This window comes from Triticum dicoccoides, chromosome 6A (genome assembly GCF_002162155.2).
Source record: "Triticum dicoccoides isolate Atlit2015 ecotype Zavitan chromosome 6A, WEW_v2.0, whole genome shotgun sequence".
NCBI classification, from domain to species: domain Eukaryota; kingdom Viridiplantae; phylum Streptophyta; class Magnoliopsida; order Poales; family Poaceae; genus Triticum; species Triticum dicoccoides.
In genome coordinates, this window is record NC_041390.1 from 560,334,728 (window position 1) to 560,341,536 (window position 6,809).

Here is a 6,809-nt window from a genome sequence, read left to right on the forward strand (position 1 = left end):
CTTGATCATATCAACATTGGAAACACTTCCAACACATATCGTCAGCTCACCTTTAGCTAGTCTCCGCTTATTCCGTAGCTTTTATTTCGAGTTACTAACACTTAGCAACCGAACCGGTATCTAATACCCTGGTGCTACTAGGAGTACTAGTAAAGTACACATCAACACAATGTATATCCAATATACTTCTATCGACCTTGCCAACCTTCTAATCTACCAAGTATCTAGGGTAATTCTGCTCCAGTGGCTGTTCCCCTTATTACAGAAGCACTTAGTCTCGGGTTTGGGTTCAACCTTGGGTTTCTTCACTAGAGCAGCAGCTGAATTGCCATTTCATGAAGTATCCCTTCTTGCCCTTGCCCTTCTTGAAACTAGTGGTTTCATCAACCATCAACAATTGATGCTCCTTCTTGATTTCTACTTTTGCGGTGTCAAACATCGCGAATATCTCAAGGATCATCATATATGTCCTCGATATGTTATAGTTCATCATGAAGCTCTAGCAGCTTGGTGGTAATGACTTCGGAGAAACATCACTATCTCATCTGGAAGATCAACTCCCACTCGATTCAAATGATTGTTGTACTCAGACAATCTGAGCACAAGCTCAACAATTGAGCTTTTCTCCCTTAGTTTGCAGGCTAAGAAAATCGTTGGAGGTCTTATACCTCTTGAAGTGGGCACGAGCCTGAAATCCCAATTTCAGCCCTCGAAGCATCTCATATGTTTCGCGACGTTTCAAAACGTCTTCGGTGCCTCAACTCTAAACCGTTTAGCATTACGCACTGAACTATCATGTAGTCATCCAAACGTGTATGTCAGATGTTCGCAACATCCACAGACGACATTCAAGCTTCAGCACACTGAGCGGTGCATTAAGGACACAAGCCTTCTATGAAGCAATGAGGACAATCCTCAGTTTACGGACCTAGTCCGCTTAATTGCTACTATCAACTTTCAACTAATTTTTCTCTAGGAACATATCTAAACAGTAGAACTGAAGCGCGAGCTACAACACAATTTGCGAAGACCTTTTGACTATGTTCAGGATAATTAAGTTCATCTTATGAACTCCCACTCAGATAGACATCCCTCTAGTCATCTAAGTGATTACATGATCCGAGTCAACTAGGCCGTGTCCGATCATCACGTGAGATGGACTAGTCAACATCGTGAACATCTTCATGTTGATCGTATCTACCATACGACTCATGCTCGACCTTTCGGTCTCTTGTGTTCCGAGGCCATGTCTGTACATGCTAGGCTCGTAAAGTCAACCTAAGTGTTTCGTGTGTGTAAATCTGGCTTACACCCGTTGTATGTGAACGTTAGAATCTAACACCCGATCATCACGTGGTGCTTCGAAACAACGAACTGTCGCAACGGTGCACAGTTAGGGGGAACACTTTCTTGAAATTTTAGTGAGGGATCATCTTATTTACTACCGTCGTTCTAAGTAAACAAGATGTATAAACATGATAGACATCACATGCAATCAAATAATAGTGACATGATATGGCCAATATCATATAGCTCCTTTGATCTCCATCTTGGGGCTTCATGATCATCTTGTCACCGGCATGACACCATGATCTCCATCATCATGATCTCTATCATCGTGTCTTCATGAAGTTGTCTCGTCAACTATTACTTCTACTACTATAGCTAACGGTTAGCAATAAAGTAAAGTAATTACATGACGTTATGTTGACACGCAGGTCATAAATAAATTAAGACAACTCCTATGGCTCCTGCCGGTTGTCATACTCATCGACATGCAAGTCGTGATTCCTATTACAAGAACATGATCAATCTCATACATCACATATATCATTCATCACATTCTTTTGGCCATATCACATCACATAGCATACCCTGCAAAAACAAGTTAGACGTCCTCTAATTGTTTTTTGCATGTTTTACGTGGCTGCAATGGGTTTCTAGCAAGAATGTTTCTTACCTACGCAAAAACCACAACGTGATATGCCAATTGCTATTTACCCTTCATAAGGACCCTTTTCATCGAATCCGATCCGACTAAAGTAGGAGAGACAAACACCCGCTAGCCACCTTATGCAACTAGTGCATGTCAGTCGGTGGAACCAGTCTCACGTAAGAGTACGTGTAAGGTCGGTCCGGGCCGCTTCGTCCCACGATGCCGCCGAATCAAGATAAGACTAGTAACGGCAAGCATATTGAACAAAATCAACGCCCACAACTACTTTGTGTTCTACTCGTGCATAGAAACTACGCATAGACCTAGCTCATGATGCCACTGTTGGGGAACGTAGCACAAATTCAAAAATTTCCTACGTGTCACCAAGATCTATCTATGGAGAAACTAGCAACGAGGGGAAGGAGAGTGCATCTACATACCCTTGTAGATCGCTAAGCGGAAGCGTTCAAGTGAACGGGGTTTATGGAGTCGTACTCGTCGTGATCCAAATCACCGATGACCAAGTGCCGAACGCACGGCACCTTCGCGTTCAACACACGTACAGCCCGGTGACGTCTCCCATGCCTTGATCCAGTAAGGAGAGAGGGAGAGGTTGAGGAAGACTCCATCCAGCAGCAGCACAACGGCGTGGTGGTGGTGGAGGAGCGTGGCAATCCTGCAGGGCTTCGCCAAGCACCACGGGAGAGGAGAAGGACTTGGGAGAGGGGAGGGCTGCACCAAAGGAAAAGGTATGGCTGCCCTCCCACCCCCCCCACATATATATAGGGGCAAGGGAGAGGGGGGGCGCAGCCTTGGCCCTTCCTCCAAGGAAGGGTGCGGCTAGGTAGGAGTCCCTCCTCCCCAAGGCACCTCGGAGGTGCCTTCCCCCTTTAGGACTCTTCCTTTCCTTATCCCTTGGCGCATGGGCCTCTTGGGGCTGGTGCCCTTGGCCCATATAGGCCAAGGCGCACCCCCTTACAGCCCATGTGGCCCCCCGGGGCAGGTGGCCCCACCCGGTGGACCCCCGGGACCCTTCCGGTGGTCCCGGTACAATACCGGTGACCCCGAAACTTGTCCGGTGACCAAAACAGGACTTCCCATATATAAATCTTTACCTCCGGACCATTTCGGAACTCCTCGTGACGTCCGGGATCTCATCCGGGACTCCGAACAACTTTCGGGTTACCGCATACTAATATCTCTATAACCCTAGCGTCACCGAACCTTAAGTGTGTAGACCCTACGGGTTCGGGAGACATGCAGACATGACCGAGATGACTCTCCGGTCAATAACCAACAGCGGGATCTAGATACCCATGTTGGCTCCCACATGTTCCACGATGATCTCATCGGATGAACCACGATGTCAAAGACTTAATCAATCCCATATACAATTCCCTTTGTCTAGCGGTACGATACTTGCCCGAGATTCGATCGTCGGTATCCCGATACCTTGTTCAATCTCGTTACCGGCAAGTCTCTTTACTCGTTCCGTAACACATCATCCCGTGATAAACTCCTTGATCACATTGTGCACATTATGATGATGTCCTAGCGAGTGGGCCCAGAGATACCTCTCCGTTTAGACGGAGTGACAAATCCCAGTCTCGATTCGTGCCAACCCAACAGATACTTTCGGAGATACCTGTAGTGTACCTTTATAGCCACCCAGTTACGTTGTGACGTTTGGCACACCCAAAGCACTCCTACGGTATCCGGGAGTTGCACAATCTCATGGTCTAAGGAAATGATACTTGACATTAGAAAAGCTTTAGCATACGAACTACATGATCTTGTGCTAGGCTTAGGATTGGGTCTTGTCCATCACATCATTCTCCTAATGATGTGATCCCGTTATCAACGACATCCAATGTCCATGGTGAGGAAACCGTAACCATCTATTGATCAACGAGCTAGTCAACTAGAGGCTTACTAGGGACATGGTGTTGTCTATGTATCCACACATGTATCTGAGTTTCCTATCAATACAATTCTAGCATGGATAATAAACGATTATCATGAACAAGGAAATATAATAATAATCAATTTATTATTGCCTCTAGGGCATATTTCCAACACATGCCTACTAAAAACTTATTAATATAACGTCCTTGTGTTTAATACTGATCTTCTATCGAAACAATATGTATGGAGAGGTAATTGTGATGAATGCAGAAAATATTCAGGGAAAACTCAAGGAGGGCAATGTTTTCCTCATCAACGAGTCCTTTGTGAAATTAGCAAAGAACATGTATATGGTCGAAGGTTTGGGCACAGCGTTATGTCCCTATCAGTTATCCTGATTATGCATGTTCACTCACCAATTTTATACCTCTACCCTATGGTTGGAAAGACATACTCCTTTATAGGCAAGGAAAATCTACTTTAGTGCACACACAATTATTCCTTTGTTTCCTCCACTTTGCTGCTTTATTATCTTTCTGGTCCATTATCATGCTCATGTTTAAATGTACAGATGTCAGAATAGTTTCAGTGATTTCAAATCTCTTTTAAGATTTGACTGCCTGCTCGAGCCCAGGATTCTGACAAAAGTAACCTCCAGATAACAGATATTGAGTACGCTTTCTGATCTCAATTACGAGACCATCTATTATCTTCTAACTTTAATAAGAGTTACAAGACTATCTATTATCCTCTGAACTCTCACTATATTAGCTGAATCACATGTACTTAGTGTATATAATCATGTCTCAGATTACCGACTATAGAGTCATTATCATAATTGTCGGCGGCAAGTTATAACTAAAAGTAACTATATTTGTGATCTCTGAACTTTTCCAATGATAGGTGAACACTAGCTAGCACCGACAGAACCGAGATTATGTTGATCTCTCATGCAAATGGTCACGTACTTAGTACACCACTATAGTCCTCTCTCAAATTATAAAGTACATATCTCAAAATTTTATGTGCAAAAAATGCCACTGCCAGCCAGCCAACAGACACCTGATGATCCAAATTGCACTCGTCAATAATGTTCCCAGTAGCACAAACAAGAAAAAGGCAAAAAGGTAAATATCCACATTGTACTAAATTCCCTGTTCAAGATTCTATTTTTTGACGTACATATATATTAACACCTATCTTCACGATTTACAGATCTGCAACTCACACAATCAAGACCTCTTCTTCGAAAAATAAACTTAATCTCCCTGAGCAAAGATTGGCTCATCTACTTTGGGAGCTATTAAATAAATGGAGATGTTATGATTGTGACCATCCTTTTTGGACGTTTTACTTATGTCGTCTGCCTGCGACAAGTATTACCGGGTTAACGCGATAAGACTTTGTGTTTGCCAATTCCGACTTATCTGTACTGTGTTTTCAGAGAACCATTGCTCCTGTCTAAACTGAATTATCCAAGACTTGCATCTCTACAATCACCCTTATTTATCCTCTAAAGTGATGTTTCTGTTCTTTGCTACATTATGATCCCGCGTCTCTATTTCTATCACTGTGGTAAATCTGGATCCTATTTGTAGAAATGTCCAATTATTCTAATGCTTTCCTATCAATGTATATACATGTGTTTCCTTTAATTTATTGAGAAAGTTGCACTATTATCAACCTCTTTCTGTTTTTTACGGGTGAGCAGCTGCTACATCTTTCATCATAAAGGTCTCTTGTATTATACTTTTGCACTGTGCGCATCCTGTGTTTTCCTCTTCTCTATTTTCATGTTTGACATGCTACAAAAATAATACCACCAAATAGTATTAATGGGAATTCTTTCTTGAATTTATCACAAGCTCATGTGGGTAGTTATATAGGTGTATATTTCACATATATTATCCCATTCAGATTGATTATTTCCTACTCAAGACTCATTTTATTTCATAATGAATATCATGTTGAAGTGACTTTAGTAGTTGGATGTAAGATGAATGCTGGGTATGGAGCCCACTTGGTGCTTGGTACATATTAAGTTTCTTTTCTTCTACTAAGATGAATGTTGGAATGTAATTCACTATGCGCACACCCCTCAGTGACTTATTTCGGTTGTACCAAATTTTACAATGCCTTCTTTCGGTTATAGAAAATTCCGACCATACAACCTTCCAAATAGACGGGTGCAGCAACGCGCGTCTTTAATGGTTTAGTTGAGCTGAAAGGGGAATGAGAAAGGATGCCGGTCAGTAGTAGTGGTACGTTCCCTAAAAAAAAGTAGTAGTGGTACGTACCAACGCGAGATTTAAAAGACTAAAACCACGCGGAGCCCGGGCACGATGTCGGAGCGGGTACGAACGATGGCAATAAATTGTACTCGTCCCACTAACCACGATCGCTGTGACGTGGTACACTGGCACAGCTCAGCTGCTGGCCAGGTACACTGCGTCTTTGGTGATGCAAGGTTGAAAACCTTGCGAGTCAACTGCACGCGCTAGCTGCTCTATAATCCTTTAATAACCACATACACAAGCTGCGGCCAAGTACCATAGCAGCCTAGCACCAACTTGATTGATGCTAGTACTACCAACGCTGCCGTCTGTAGTAAGTACTGATGAGTGTTGTGGGTCCAGACTCCAGACTCAGACTCAAGATCACTGCCACAACACCACAAAATGCACCCTCATTTAATCAAGTGTTCTTTTAGAGCAACTCCAACACAGGGACCCAAATGGACACGAATTTTGTCTGTTTGGCTCTCCTGTCCGTCAAGCGGACATGGGGCGGACACTGCGGGCATCCAATGTAAGAACGAAAAAGCGGACATAGCGGACATCAGGCGAGCACGAACGAGGTGGCGCGGCGAGCGGGGCGCGGCCATGGCGGGCGGGCGAAGCGAGCGGTCGCGGCGGGCAAGGCGAGCGGGCTAGGCGAGCAGCCGCGACGAGCGACGGGGGCGAGCTAC